Below are 17,499 nucleotides of genomic sequence, written 5' to 3'. Positions count from 1 at the left end.
GATTCAAAGAATTGCATAAATATATACACAAATATCAGTTATTGTGGGAAATTGAAAGAACCGAGTTAAGTCACGGAGTACCGTTATCCGCCATTTGACCGGGGTGAGAGAAACTAGCAAAAATCACTCAAAAAGAAACACAAAAACAATGTAAGAAAAACAAAATAATCAACCTTTATCTACAAGATCATTCAAACCAGTTGATTCATTTTCACTAGGAAAATTATCAAAGTAAGCTTTCAAACGATGTCCATTTTCCTTAAAATCATTGTCATTCATTGAATTCTCAATATCACAGGCCCCATACGGATTGCTCCATCTTAATCTTAGCTCTTTAGGGGAATGCATAGAGTTGAGAATTATAAAACAAAACTTTTTGACCAGTATCAACTTTTTGACAATTTTCACAAGTTTTGCAGAATGCATGCGTGTCCTTGAATATGGTGGGCCAATAAAATCCATTTTGAAAGATTTTTGCAATTGTCTTTCTTGATGAGAAATGGCCCCCACATGCTTCAGAATGACAAAGTTTAATGACACTACTTACCTCATTGTCGGGAATGAATCTTTGAAATATTTGATCTGGACAATATTTGAATAAGTTAGGGTCATCACAATAAAAATTCTTCACTTCGTTCAAAAACTTTTCTTTGTCTTGATTACTTCAATCAGCTGGCAAATCTCCTAAAGCAAGAAAATTAATATTTTTATCATACCAAGGCATTGGACTAAGAGAAAGTAAGGATTCGTTAGGAAAGTAATCATTGATTGGTGTGATGTCAGATGTCGAATCTGTTGTCACTGTTGACAAAAGATTCACATCAACATTTTCGGTGCTTGTTTCATCCATGATTTCTTCCTTAGAATAAATCATTTGCAAATCTTCATATTCATCTAACTTATTTTTACTTAAAGTAGATTCAAGTTGATCATAAACTAATTCATCAATATGATCTACTTCTTGTAAATCATTATCATCTCCAGGTTGCTTGCAAATGTTGAAAATATTCATCTCCAATGTCATGTTTCCAAATGATAGCTTCATGAGTCCATTCCTACAATTAATCAATGCGTTAGAAGTTGCAAGAAACGGACGTCCTAAAATAACAGGAAATGAATTACATGCTTCAACAGGTTCTGTGTCCAAGACAATAAAATCCACAGGATAAATAAATTTATCGACTTGTACTAACACATTTTCAATTATTCCTCTAGGCACTTTTACAGATCTATCGGCAAGTAAAAGAGATATAGAAGTTGGTTTTAACTCACCTAGATTGAGACTCTGAAAAACCAAATATGGAAGTAAATTCACACTAGCACCAAGATCAAGTAAGGCTCTTTCAATTTTATGTTCTCCAATAAAGCAAGAAATTGTAGGACAACCAGGGTCTTTATATTTCAAAGCATTATTGTTTTGAAGAATAGCACTTACTTGTTCGGCTAGAAAGGCTTTCTTTTTCACATTCAGTTTCCTCTTCACAGTGCATAGATCTTTCAAAAATTTAGCATAGGAAGGAACTTGTTTAATAGCATCCAACAAAGGTATATTGATCCTTACTTGTTTGAAAATTTCAAAAATTTCAGAGTTGTGATTGACTTTTCTTTGTTTGGTCATGGCATGAGGAAATGGAAGTGCTGGCGGTAAATCAGTCATTTCTTTGCAATTTTCAGATTCAACCCCTTCCTTACCCTCAGAGATTGACTCATCATCTTTCTCATAAGGTTCAAGAGAGGGTTTTTCAATAACCTTACCACTGCGCAAAGTAGTGACTGATTTGACTTGATCCATGTGTTGGCTTTCGAAACTACTTGCATTTGCATTGTATTGCCCCTTGGGATTTTGTTGTGGTTGCGATGGAAACTTACCTTTCTCTTGGAAACTGAGAGCAGATGTTAATTTTGCAAGAGTATCTTTAAAATCTGTCATGTTTTGAGCAAGTTGAGTATTGATTGTCTCTTGCTTTTCAATGAATGCATGCAATGTTTCCTCAAGATTTCTTCTAGGAGGTGAAGCATAAGGAGGTGCATATCCATGAAAATTTTAGAAATTGTGGTGTGCTTGAAACGGTGGTTGTGAAGTTTATGCATTGTTGTTCTCACTCTTCCAACTGAAATTTGGGTGATTTCTCCAACCAGGGTTGTATGTTTGGGAGTATGGGTTGTGGTTGGCCCTTTGGAAACTGTTTAAAGCATGGGCTTGTTCATGGAGACATTCTTTAAAAGAAGGCAAGGTTGGACAATCATTGGTTGAGTGTTCATTTGTTTCACAGATTTGACTTGCAATGTTTTCAACAGATTTTAATTGACCACTCTTTTTCAATTCTAGTGCCTCGACTTTTCTAGCTAAAGATGCAAACTTAGCTTGGAGGTCATGATCTTCCCTAAGGTTGTACATACCTCCACTAGATGTATGAGGTTGAGTTTTACTCTATGCCTCATAAGTACCCGCGGTGTCCTAATTTTGAGCATTTTCAGCTAACAAGTCTAAGTACTCCATTGCTTTATCAGGGTCTTTATCTTCAAAAGTTCCATTACACATCAATTCAACCATTTGCCTATATTTAGGTGTTAACCCTTCATAGAAATGTGAAACCAATCTCCATGTTTCAAAACCATGATGAGGGCAAGTACTAAGCAAATCTCGATACCTATCCCAACATTTATAAAATGTTTCTCCTGGTTTTTGAGTGAAAGTGGTGATTTGTCTCTTGAAAGAGTTTGTTCTATGAGATGGGAAAAACTTCTTTAAAAACTGTTGTTGCATTTCATCCCAAGCACGAATGGATCCTGGTCTTAAATTTTGTAGCCATGTTTTAGCTTTATCTTTTAATGAAAAAGGAAAAAGCTTTAATATGATGGTGTTCATGCTTGCTTGACCGCTTTTTATGATCGGCTTGTTTTAACTCGCAAGTGCACGAGTGTGCGATGTAGCAATTAACTCGGTAAGATCGAAGTCATATCCACAGAGAGCTAGATCTGGAAATTAAGCTAAGTAACAAAAAAAAACTCAAGAGAAATTAAATTAACAATAACTTGGTTGAAAATAATTGATGGATTTGTTTTCAAAGATAAAAAAAAATGTAAATAGATTTTAAATGACAAGAAAAGTAAGTCTTGGTCCAAATCAATTTTAATGGTGATGTATTGGTGATTTCTTCAACATATATAAGATAACTCAACCTAATCTCAACGATGGTGATATTAGATCAGAAGATATTACAAAGAAGATTAGAAAGATGAAGATTGATTATTGCTTAAGAATGAACAAGTACTTTTATATTAAGTAAGACATTGAATCAAGCAATCTCTATACCAAAACTAAAGTTTGTGCATAAAAATTCAAGATTATAACATTACCTAAATGATTTCTGAAATTTCTTTACAATAATAAATCATTCATGAAGAAAATAAGAAGATAAACATTAAGATTCATTCATATCCTAAAGAACTCACCTCAATCACCATTATCCTTGATTTGGATCCAAGAAAGAGTTTAGCCAACCATGATTATATATAAGAACACTTCAATAAACATGAAAGAACTTGAATCCAACTGAAAAAATAAGTTTTACAAACTAAAGAACCGAAATCTATAAAGAAGAACACAATACAATTTCAGAAAAAATTCGGACACAAATCTAACTTTGGACAGCAATTCGACCCTCCTAGAAGCTTTTTTTGGAGAAGTCTATTAGAGACATATTTATAGGCAATTCTGTCACCTTTCCAGATCATTAAAGAACAGCTCATTTGGACACCTGAGTCAAAAGTTATGGGCAAAACACCGAAAGGTGTTCTGAAAAATCAAATCAAGACAGCTTTACAACTACTTTGGTGCACATATTTCTTCCTCATTTATGAGGTGTCTCCTTCTTATTTTTGATCCAAAATAATGTTAAAATATCCCCTCCAGCTTTCCATCCATGTGCTTGCCTTCTTGGATCAATGGATTACCCAAAATAAATCAATTCTTATTTATTGTGTGGACATGTAAGATCATGGATTGTGTTTGGGTTGGTTTGAAGGTTGATTTGGGGTTGATTTAGGGCTGATTTGGGGCTGAATTTGGGTTGAATTTGAGCATAAAAAAAGTATACAAATGTACTTATTATTTGGGCTAAGATTTACATTGAAACCTTGAGTGTTTAATGATTGAAGTTTGCACATAACATAAGGCAAGTTTGGGCTTGAAATAAATCATATGATATTCTTTTCTAGAATTGGAATAGAATTGATTTTTGGGACAAATTTGGAGCACTTATTTGAACCAAGATTTGCTTCAATCTTCAACTAAATGTCTCTTCAATTCTTTGTTCTGAATTCCGACGTTGAATTTTCTGAATTAATTCATTTAAGCTCCAAAAACCTATCAAAACATTAAAACAAACTTCATTACTAAAAAACACATCACTTATTATAAAAACAACCAAATAAAAACAATAAATACATATGTAAAATAAGAGACTTAATGACACTTTTGATACACAATCACACCCCCCAACTTAGATTTTGCTAGTCCTCAAGCAAAACAAAACATAAATGATGTGCATCATGGGAATGATAATCCATCTCGTAAAGGTAAATCAAATATGCAAGAGGATTCAGATGGTCCAATGACAAGAGCGAGAGCGAAACAACTACAAAGGACCTTGACGAGTCAGATTGGAATGATTGAAGCTGCGTCGGAGTTAAAATTTGACAATCAGTTTCAAATTGGTTCAAGGGTGCTTATTTGCCTACAATTGGAGCTTAAAGATGGGAAGAGCCCTTAATGGTTCTTTTGATGCTGAACTACTTGAATTTGGGTTGATAATGCAAATAAGTTAAGAAATTGATACTGTTTACGTCAGAACAGTAGATAAATTTGAACCCGAATTTGAAGTCATCCATTGCATGTGAAAACAAGACTAATCTAGGTGGATTTCAAGTTCAGAACGTGATCTTTCCAGATTGTCCAACCATGATTGCATTGGACTTTTGTGCAAGAAGTTATAGCCATTTTAAATTCGGTCTGTTTATGTTTCAATTAAAGTCAGAAAATGTGTGCTAGTGTAATTTGTCTGGTTACTTTGTCAAAGTCCAAGTTTTGGGCTTGATTTCTGTCATGTTGAATTTTCCTAAGTGTGGAGGGATGTTCCATTATAAATATAGCATCAGAATATGTAATAAACAACTTTTAGCCAATATTTGAACTTAATTCCGAGAATTAAGAGTTATTCTTCCAAATTGATTTGTGAAGAACCCTACCTGACTTATCACTCTTCAATCACAAAGAGTGTGGCGTCAAAATCCTAGATTGATCTTTGTGGCGTCCAGATCGACTTATCAAAGTATCACCCTAGTTTATCCTCCATTTTTATTTACCTTAAAAATACTATAATCTAGCCTAAACACCAGAAGAAAGACAATACAACCAGACCCATCCTTCATCCATTTTCGTCAGATTCATTGTTGCCGATTTTTGAATCATTCACGGCACAACAATAAAACCTTTAAAATAAAAATAATAATAATAACAACCATAATTAGGCTCGATTCATCACACTTGAAGGACCTATCATGCAAACATTGGTATCTTTAACTTAGTGTGTACACATAATTGCAAATAAAGAAAAATAAGCATACTCACATTCTCTAAATCAAACATCCATACAAAATTTCCAAATTCAGTCATATTTATCGTGCAACCAACATAATTGATTCATATAAAACTCAACTTCTAATCTTCCCTTCTCACCAACACAAACAAGGTAGCAAACTAGAGAAATATCTATATATATATTTTTTTCTTTTTTCTTTTTTTTTTTTGAAGATATGATTTATTCTTTGTCTTTAAGTTGTCACTTCCCTTTTGACGCGAATACAAACATTTGTGATGAATGCACCCGGTTACTCACAAAGTCACAAACTTAAAGTGAAAGGCATACTCATATTTCAAGCTGCCGTTTGACGTAAAGATAAACATTTGTGATGAATACCCCTAGTTACTGAGCAACTCAAAACATTGGAGTAGATAGAACTTTGTACACATTTATTTATTTATTTATTTATATAATGATTATTACTCTATTTACTTAAACCTTGTTTAGGACTAGATCAAAAGGGATAATCACAAGTAAAGCATCATACTCATCTTTCATGCATATTCACACAACTCACACAACTTTTACAAGGAAAGATGTACTTCAGTAATCTTAAAAAAAAGTATGTTATATCTTGCTTTATAAGATATTATCTATCCCAAATTAAGCAGTGCGATATGCCCATAAAGCATCAACTAGTCGTAGGGACCAATCTTTACGGTTTGGATTGACTGTTTTCTCTAAAATGTTCTTGATCTCCCTATTTGCCAACTCAGCTTGGCCACTAGTCTGTGGGTGATAGGGGGTACTGACCTTGTGAATTACACCATATTTTCTCATCAAAATCCCAACGGGCTTGTTACAAAAATGTTTTCCCCCATCACTAATCATAGCCCGGGGCATGCCAAAACGAGAGAAAATATTTTCTTTCAAGAATTTGACCACAACTCGATGGTCATTGGTTCGAGATGCAATGGCCTCCACCCATTTAGACACATAATCAACAGCTACAAGGATGAATTGGTAACCAAATGAACTTGGAAAAGGTCCCATGAAATCAATCCCCCAACAATCAAATATTTCCAAAACAAGGATGGGGTTAAGGGGCATCATGTTACGCCTAGTGAGGCTACCTAGTCGTTGGCATCGGTCACATGCAACACAGAAGGCATGAACATCTTTAAACATGGTAGGCCAATAAAAACCACACTGCAAGATTTTAGCAATGGTTTTCTTGGAAGAGAAATGCCCACCACAGGCTAATGCATGACAAAAATTAATGACCCTTGGAATTTCATGATCAGGGATGCACCGCCTAATAATTTGGTCAGGACAATATTTAAATAGGTAGAGGTCATCCCAAAAAAAGGTGCGCACATTGCGCAAGAATTTTTGTTTGTCAAGTTTAGACCAATGAGAAGGAATCTGACTTGTGGCTAGGTAATTTGCTATGTCAGCATACCATGGAGAACCAATGTAAGAGACAGTACCTGCACAAAATAAATTTTCATCAGCAAAGAGTTCATTTATTGGAGATTCATCAATTATGGTCTTATAGCTTGAAAGACGAGACAAATGATCAGCCACTACATTCTCTACACCCTTTTTATCTCGAATTTCAATGTTAAACTCTTGGAGTAGGAGGATCCATCGAATCAAACGTGGTTTGGCATCTTGTTTTGTGAGCAAATATTTCAATGCTGCATGATCAGTGAAAACAATAACAAGAGATCCAACCAAATAAGACCTAAACTTGTCTAATGCAAAGACCACAGCTAAGAGTTCTTTTTCAGTTGTAGTGTAATTCAATTGAGCATCATTCAAAGTCTTGCTAGCATAATATATGACATGAGGTTTCTTGTCTTTTCTTTGCCCTAAAATAGCCCCAACCGCAAAATCACTAGCATCACACATTAGTTCAAATGGTAAACACCAATCAGGAGCTTGCATGATTGGTGCAGTTGTCAACAACCCTTTAAGCTTTTCAAAAGCTTCTTGACATTTTGATGTCCAATCAAATGGGACATCTTGTGACAACAAGTTACACAATGGTTTGGCAATGGTACTAAAAGAATGAATGAATCTTCGATAAAAACCAGCATGTCCTAAAAAAGATCTCACATCTTTCACAGTCTTAGGGGTAGTTAATTTTTGAATGACTTCCACTTTTGACTTATCTACCTCTATCCCTTTTGAAGAGACTATGTGACCTAAAACAATGCCATGTGTCACCATAAAATGACACTTCTCCCAATTGAGTACAAGATTGCTCTCTTCACATCTTTCAAGAACTTTTTCTAGATTCATTAGACACAACTCATAAGAATCCCCATAAACTGAAAAATCATCCATGAAAACTTCCAAAAAATTTTCCACCATGTCACTAAAGATACTCATCATACACCTTTGAAAAGTGGCTGGTGCATTACACAAACCAAAAGGCATTCTTCTATAAGCATAGGTACCAAAAGGACAAGTAAAAGTGGTTTTTTCTTGGTCTTCTAAAGAAATCTCAATTTGGTTGTAACCTGAGTATCCATCAAGAAAACAATAGAAAGCTCTTCCAGCTACTCTTTCAAGCACTTGGTCTAAAAATGGAAGCGGAAAATGGTCTTTCCTAGTCACCATGTTCAATTTACGATAATCAATGCACATACGCCATCTAGTTTGGATTCTAGTTGGTACCAGCTCATTATTTTCATTCTTCACTACCGTGACTCCAGATTTTTTTGGGACAACTTGGGTTGGACTAACCTATTTTGAGTTTGCAATAGGGTAAATGATACCTGCATCAAGTAGCTTAAGTACTTCACCTCTCACTACTTCCTTCATGTTTGGGTTCAATCGTCTTTGCATTTGCCTCACAGATTTAGCCTCTTCTTCAAGATAGATTCTATGTGTACATAAAAGAGGGCTAATTCCTTTCAAGTCAGTAATTTTCCACCCAATTACTTTCTTGTGTTTTCTCACCACTCTCAAAAGTTTGTGTTCTTGCTCTATGCTAAGTTTTGATGAGATCACAATAGGATATGATTCATCTTCCCCTAGAAATGCATACTTAAGATCACTTGGTAAAGGCTTCCTTTCTAGTTTATCAGGCTGGACAAGAGATTCCTCAACTTTCACTTGGGGTGAAATCAAAGGCTCAAATGATGGGGTCCATTGACCTATTGACATAATAGGCATTGGATCTAGATAAGTCTCGAGTTCTCTTACTTCCTCATCAACACATTCCAAAGAACAAAATCTTTCATCATGAATTAAAGTTCTCTCCAATGGATCCTTGATCCACACTCTCTCAAAGTGTTCTTGACAAACTGTTTGGATGAAATCTACCTCTCTAATGTCCTCATGTTCCCCGATTTGTTTGGAGAAATTGAATATGTTCATCTCCACAGTCATATTCCCAAAAGACAATTTCATCACCCCATTCCTACAGTTAATTAAGGCATTGGATGTAGCTAGGAAAGGTCTCCCTAAGATGACTGGGATGGGGGCATTAGAACCTTGAATTGGTGCGGTGTCTAACACTACAAAATCAACAGGAAAGTAGAATTTATCTACTTGGACCAACACATCCTCAACGATACCCCTGGGAATCTTGATTGACCTATCAGCTAATTGAAGGGTGATTCGAGTAGGCTTGATTTCTCCTAAACCTAATTGTTCATAAACAGTGTAGGGTATTAAATTCACACTTGCTCCTAAATCCAACAAAGCTTGATCTATCTTATGACTTCCAATAATGCATGAAATGGTAGGACAACCAGGATCTTTGTATTTGGGAGGGGTCTTAAACTGGATGATAGCACTAGCATGTTCAGTTAGAAAAGCTCTTTCTTTCACATTCAATCTCCTTTTGACTATGCATAAATCCTTAAGAAACTTTGCATAAGATGGAACTTGTTTAATTGCATCAAGAAGTGGAATATTGACTTTCACTTGTTTAAACAATTCATAGATTTATGAGTTCATAAGATCTTGTTTAGGTTTCCCTAACCTTTGTGGAAATGGTGCTCTAGGAACAAATTCTAAATCACTCATTTTGACTCCAATTTTTCTTGAATCATCTCCTTTCTCACTCATCTCTTTCTCATTTATCTCACCTTCTTTGTCACTCAAACTCTCATTTGTCACTTGTGTTTTGATTCCCTCTTCACTTTCCCTAGATTTCTCCTCTATAATACCTTTAGGAATCCTAAAACCTACACCTTTGTCAACAATCTTTCCACTTCTAAGGGTAGTGATGGCTTGGACATGTTCATGGTTTGAAGGTTCACTAGGTGAGGATTCACTCATGTGTACCTGAGCTCTAGGATTGGGCATTGGTTGAGCTGGGATTTTTCCCTTCTCTTGAATGCTTAGTGATTGAGTCAACTTAGTTAGTTGACTTCGAATGTCATCTAAGGTCCTATTGGTCTGGTCTTGGAATTTGTAAACTTGGTTGTTGATTCCTCCTTGCGTTTGCATGAATTGTTGAAGAGTATCCTCTAAGGATCTCTTATGAGGTGGTTGGTATGTGTTATGTGTGGAAGCATGAAATGGTTGGGGTGGAGGTTGAAATGTTTGAGGTACTGAAGAGCCCTCATTTATCCATCCAAAATTTGGGTGGTTCCTCCATCCAGGATTATAGGTCTCAGAGTAGGGATTGCCTACTTGGTTTGGAAATGGCTTTCTAACATTACTTGAATCAGAAGTTTGGCCATATAGCACTTCCTTGAAGGCTGGAATGGTAGGACACTCAGTTGTCCTATGCCCTTTGCTCTCACAAACAACACAACTTTCCTCTTGTTGTTCACTTATAACATGCACTTTTTTAATCTCAAGAGACTCTACTTTCCTAGCCAATGAGGCTAATCTAGCATTGAGGTCATCAGTCTCTTTCAATTGAAACTTCCCACTTGAATGAGAAATGGTGTTTCTAGACTCAACATGAACTGGGAGAGAAGTCTCCCATTGCTTTGTGTTTTCAGCCAATTGATCAAAAAAATCAAAGGCCTCACTTGGTTCTTTGTCATAAAACTCACCATTACACATGGTTGACACTAGCTTTTTAAAATCTGCGGTAAGAGAGTCATAAAAGAAACTCACTAACCTCCACATCTCAAAACCATGGTGAGGGCATGCATTTAACAAGTCTTTAAACCTTTCCCAAGCTTGGTGAAATGACTCATTTGGACTACAAGAAAAATTCATCATTTGACGTTGTAAGGCTGCTGTCCTATGAGTGGGGAAGTATTTTTTCAAAAATTCAGCATGCATTTCTCTCCATGTACCTATAGACCTAGGACGCAAGGAGTTTAGCCAAAGCTTGGCTTTATCCTTTAGAGAGAATGGGAACAATTTAAGCCGAATGGTTTCCTCGGTGCATGTTCTATCAATAAAAGTATTACATACCTCTTCAAAGTCTTTAATGTGTATGTATGGATTTTCAGAATCCATACCATGAAATGTGGGAAGAAGTTGAATCATGCCCGGTTTCAAATTGAAAGCTTGTTGGTTAAGAGGTAAGATAATACACAAAGGTGTACTTTGTCTAGCCGGGTGAAGATACTCTCTAAGAGTTTGAAAATTAGGTTGATCATTGAATTGTGGAGGTCCATTACCTTGAACACTCCCTTCACCCTCTACATCTTCAACATTAGCCATGATAAAATAATAATAATAATAATAATATAACAATTATATGAATATGAAAGGAAAGGAAAGAAAAAAAATGCAAATAAAAGTAATAGCTCAAAAATAAAATACAACAAATTAAGAAATTCACTCTCCAACTAATAAGCACTATTAACAACAATAAACATTAAAAGATAATTATAACAAGCATGAATAAAAAAGGCGGTAATACCGGCCAAGCACTTTAGACAATAAATAAAAACAATATCAACCAAATAAAATGAAATAAACAAGAAAAATATTAGCAACTAATAAGAATAGAAAATAAAAGAAAAATGGTTGAACCAACCAAAATCCAACAATTAATAGTCCAATATCCAAAACGTAAGGTCAAATTTTTTTTAGGCGGTAAAACCAGCCACTTGATTTGTTTTTTAATTTTTTTTTTGAGGCGGTAAAACCAGCCAATTAAATTTTTTTTATATGATTTTTTTTTAGTTTTCCAATAATCAAATCTAAATTTGTTACCTTTGCTTGCTAGCTCCCCGGCAACGGCGCCAAAATTGCTTGACCGCTTTTTATGATCGGCTTGTTTTAACTCGCAAGTGCACGAGTGTGCGATGTAGCAATTAACTCGGTAAGATCGAGGTCATATCCACAGAGAGCTAGATCTGGAAATTAAGCTAAGTAACAAAAAAAAACTCAAGAGAAATTAAATTAACAATAACTTGGTTGAAAATAATTGATGGATTTGTTTTCAAAGATAAAAAAAAATGTAAATAGATTTTAAATGACAAGAAAAGTAAGTCTTGGTCCAAATCAATTTTAATGGTGATGTATTGGTGATTTCTTCAACATATATAAGATAACTCAACCTAATATCAACGATGGTGATATTAGATCAGAAGATATTACAATGAAATTTAAAAGGATGAAAATTGATTATTTCAACGATGGTGATATTAGATCGGGAGATATTACAATGAAGATTAGAAAGATGAAGATTGATTATTGCTTAAGAATGAACAAGTACTTTCATATTAAGTAAGACATTGAATCAAGCAATCTCTATACCAAAACTAAAGTTTGTGCATAAAAATTCAAGATTATAACATTACCTAAATGATTTCTAAAATTTCTTTGCAATAATAAATCATTCATGAAGAAAATGAGAAAATAAACATTAAGATTCATTCATATCCTAAAGAACTCACCTCAATCACCATTATCCTTGATTTGGATCCAAGAAAGAGTTTAGCCAACCATGATTATATATAAGAACACTTCAATAAACATGAAAGAACTTGAATCCAACTGAAATAATAAGTTTTACAAACTAAAGAACCGAAATCTATAAAGAAGAACACAATACAATTTCAGAACGGCGCCAAAATTGCTTGACCGCTTTTTATGATCGGCTTGTTTTAACTCGCAAGTGCACGAGTGTGCGATGTAGCAATTAACTCGGTAAGATCGAGGTCATATCCACAGAGAGCTAGATCTGGAAATTAAGCTAAGTAACAAAAAAAACTCAAGAGAAATTAAATTAACAATAACTTGGTTGAAAATAATTGATGGATTTGTTTTCAAAGATAAAAAAAATGTAAATAGATTTTAAATGACAAGAAAAGTAAGTCTTGGTCCAAATCAAGACAGCTTTACAACTACTTTGGTGCACGTTTTTCTTCCTCATTTATGAGGTGTCTCCTTCTTCTTTTTGACCCAAAATAATGTTAAAATATCCCCTCCAGCTTTCCATCCATGTGCTTGCCTTCTTGGATCAATGGATTGCCCAAAATAAATCAATTGTTATTTGTTGTGTGGACATGTAAGATCATGGATTGTATTTGGGTTGATTTGAAGGTTGATTTGGGGTTGATTTAGGGCTGATTTGAGGCTGATTTTGGGCTGAATTTGAGCATCAAATAAGTATACAAATGTACTTATTATTTGGGCTAAGATTGACATTGAAACCTTGAGTGTTTAATGGTTGAAGTTTGCACACAACATAAGGCAAGTTTGGGCTTGAAATAAATCATATGATATTCTTTTCTAGAATTGGAATAGAATTGATTTTTGGGACAAATTTGGAGCACTTATTTGAACCAAGATTTGCTTCAATCTTCAACTAAATGTCTCTTCAATTCTTTGTTCTGAATTCCGACGTTGAATTTTGTGAATTAATTCATTTAAGCTCCAAAAACCTATCGAAACATTAAAACAAACTTCATTACTAAAAAACACATCAATTATTATAAAAACAACCAAATAAAAACAATAAATACATATGTAAAATAAGAGACTTAATGACACTTTTGATGCACAATCAATCATCAAGCATTCATGTTGCTAGTTTATGTTAACAACAAATCAAGTTCCTATCATAATAACGATATCGGCCGAAAACTATGAAGGATCAAGCATTTGATGTACCAAATATTATACAACACAAATCTAAATTAACCATTTAATAAGCAAGGTATTAAGAATTAGTAAGATAAAAAGATAAAACATGTTAATAACAATCTTTCTTGGATATAAACATTTAAAGCTCATGTTGAGTTTATATTATCCCTATTCTAACACCATTAGAGAAACCTTTTCACCTTGACATAATTAATTTAGCTAAACATTAAGAAGGAGAAAAACATAAATAAGCAATATAAGAACATAAACATAATATAAGCTAACTAAGTATAGAAAAGGAAATGAAAGAGCATAAACAAGAGATTACTATAGCATGAAAGAAAACTTGAACATTACAAAGATGTAGAGAGAAAGCAAGAAGATAACTTTGATCTGAAAATTAATATGACTAAATACATGGAAAATACCTCCTTTTATAGGCTAAGTTTCAGAACTATTGATTGATTGAAGAATTGGTGGGCATTCATTGATTTGGTGGCTGGTTTTTGACATTAATGGCTGCTGGTTTTTTGATATTGTGGGCTGATTATTGATATTGTTGGCTGGCCAAAACGTCATTGCTCACATCAGAATTATAGCCAACTGAATTATGGAAGTTGTGGGCAATTGTCTCAGCTTTCCAACAAAAAAAACCAGAGCTCATTTGGACTTCTAGAACTCAAGATATGAGCCAAAAACCGAATAGTGTTTGAGCTGTAGGACAGCTTCCGACGTCTTCGTTGTTGCTAAGATTTGAGCTTGAAAACGGCAGAACTGAGTCTTTGAGTCATATGAAAGTTGTAGGTCTATGTCTTACCTTTCATCGATATAAAATAGACCTAAATCTGATATCTACAGCTCCAGATATGATCAAATTACCGAACGGTGTTCGAGTTTGGAATGCACCAGCAATTCTTTGCTAAGTTTGGCCTTCTTTTTATCCTTTCAATTTCAATCCTTAAACACATCAATCAATCCTTTTATTTATGTGATAGACCTGCATTTAGGATGAACATTTACCATGAATTAAAGGTATATTATATTTTTAGACTTGCTAATATAAAACATGCTTTTGTTAGGGAATTTAATGATACTTTAGGTGCAATATGATGACATAAATCCTTAATGAGAATGCACTTTTAAGTACTAATCAATGATGATGATGAAATAAAAGAAATTAGCTCTAAAGACAAAGGAAAGAGAGTAGCTAGTGGGAGTGGAAGTACACAAACAACTCTAAATCAATTGCTAAAAAAAGATATTAGAGAAGAAGCATGTCGACAAATTGCAAGGTTTTTTTACACTAGTGCAATTCCATTTAATTGTGTAAAAAACCCTGAGTTTCTTAAAGCACTTGAATTGGTTGCAAAGCATGGGCCAGGTTTCAAGCCTCCATCCTACCATGATATTAGAGAGAAGTATTTGAAGCAAGAAGTGGACCAAACAATGAATTTGCTTGAGGATTACAAGCTAGAATGGAAAAAAAAACTGGTTGTTCAATAATGTCTGATGGATGGACAGATAAAAAAAGACGTTGTATTTGTAATTTTTTGGTTAATAGTCCTAAAGGGACAGTTTTTTTTGTCATTGGTGGATACTTCTAATATGTCCAAAACTGCTGATAAGGTATTTGAGATGTTAGATGCCATTGTGGAGAGGATTGGGGAGGAAAATGTTGTCCAAGTAGTCACCGATAATGCTGCAAATTATAAGGCAGCGGGACAATTATTGATGAAAAAAAGAAAGAGTTTGTTTTGGACACCATGTGCTGCCCATTGTATTGACTTGATATTAGAGGATTTTGAGAAGAAGTTAGAGATTCATCAAGTAACTATTGCTAAGGGGAGGAGAATCACTTCATATATTTATTCAAGAACTATTCTTATTTCCATGCTAAGACACTTTACGAAAGGAAGGGATTTGATTAGGCCTGCTGCCACACGGTTTGCTACTGCATATTTGACTTTGGGATGTTTGAATGATCATAAAATACAGTTGATGACTATGCTTACTTCCAATCAGTGGAGTTCATGTAGGTTTGCAAGAATAGAAGAAGGGAAACGAATTCAAAATTATGTTTTGGACAGCAGGTTTTGGCATGATTTTACTATATGTATTAAGGCAGCGTATCCTCTAATTAAAGTTCTTCTATTAGTTAATTTTGATGAGAAACTAGCTATGGGTTTTATATATAAAGCAATGGATGAAGCAAAAAAGAAGATACAAGTGAATTTTGGTTATGTGAAAAAAAGGAATATATCTTGCTAATTTCTATTTTAAATGTTGTCATCTATTAATATGAATGTCTTTAGAGATACTTTCAATTGAGATATTCCTTGAGTGTAATGATATTTTTATTGTTTTTTTTATATAGTTATATACCTATATAGAATATTGTTGATGCAAGATGGGAACTTCAACTCCACAGACCCTTACATGCAGCAACTTATTATTTGAATCCTCATTATCATTATAATCCCAATTTTAAGGTTAATGCCAATATTAAAATTGGATTATATCAATGCTTAGAAAGGATGGTGCCTAATGCAAGCGAAAGGTGCAAAATTGACTTGCAACTTGAATCATTCAAGGATGCAAAAGGGTTGTTTGGCATTAAGGCTGCCAAGACAGCAAGAGATAAAAGAAACTCCAGCTCAATGATGGGATTCTTATGGAGATGAATATTCAGAATTACAAAGGTTTGCAATCCGAGTTCTAAGCTTGACTTGTACTTCATCTGGATGTGAGCGTAATTGGAGTGCATTTGAAATGGTGAGTTTTTTTATTTTATTATTTTAAACGTTGAAATATTTGATAAAAATCTTATAAATTTGAATTGAATTATTTATTTAGGTTCATACAAAACAAAGAAATCGTTTGCACTAGAGAAAAATGAATGACTTGGTATTTGTAATGTGTAATTTGAAATTGAATAATAATCAAGTCAAAAAGCAAGCGGATGATTTGGTGTAGAAGATGATCTTTCATCTGATGATGATTGGATAACCGAGGGAGAAAAACATTCAAACATTGATTTGCTTGGTGCTATTGACAATGCAACACGAAGAAAAAATGGTAATGAAGATGAAAGTGATGAAGAAGAAATTCCTAATGATGTTGAAATAGAGAGTCATGGTACTGAAGATGATTTGGAGATTCAAATTGATGATATTGGTGTTGGTACTAGTAGTAGCACTAATGCTCATAATATTGGTGTTGGTACTAGTAGTGACACTAATAATCCTCTTGATGCTAATGATATTGATGAATGTCTGAAGAATAATGAGGAAGATGAAGGCAATGAAGCTGGTTTTAGTTTACATGACACACCAGCAGATTATTTGTTTTAAGTTCGTTAATTATTAGCGAATGAATAGTTATTTAAATTATGTATGGATTTTATTTGAACCATGTATTTTAAGATGCTTGAATTATGTATGGATTTTTATTTCAAGCATGTATTAACCATGTATTTTAAGGTGCTTGAACTATGTATGAATTTTTATTGAAGCATATATTTTAAGGTGCTATGAATTTTTATTTGAAACATAATTTTTTTAATGTATTTTAAATTTCCTTATGATTTTATGATTTTACGATCCATTTTTACGATCCGAGTTTGGTTTGCATGTTCCGTGCCGTGTCAAAATCATGATTTTAACAACCTTGAACATTAGTATGCAATAGTAAATACATCATTTATGAATCAGGGTATTAAACTCCCTAAAAAAACAATGTAAAATAAAAAATAATAATAAGTTTGTATATAAAAAATATTTTTGGTTGAAAGACTTAATAAAAATTAGACATGCATGGTAAAGAGTTAAAGGGTAATTTTGTAATTTGAAAAAAAAAGCTTGTTAGAGATGAAATTAAAGGGATATGTAAA

At 33.9% G+C, this 17,499-nt stretch overlaps 1 pseudogene; it reads left to right on the top strand.

Annotated features, from left to right (window-relative positions):
- Positions 1–14,784: 14,784 nt before the first annotated feature.
- LOC105114691 (uncharacterized) lies at positions 14,785–17,062 on the top strand (annotated as a pseudogene).
- Positions 17,063–17,499: the final 437 nt, after the last annotated feature.

This window comes from Populus euphratica, unplaced genomic scaffold (assembly GCF_000495115.2).
Source record: "Populus euphratica unplaced genomic scaffold, PopEup_1.0 scaffold563.1, whole genome shotgun sequence".
Lineage (NCBI taxonomy): Eukaryota > Viridiplantae > Streptophyta > Magnoliopsida > Malpighiales > Salicaceae > Populus > Populus euphratica.
Note: the sequence above shows the minus strand (reverse complement) of the source record. Positions and strands in the feature narration are given on the sequence as shown.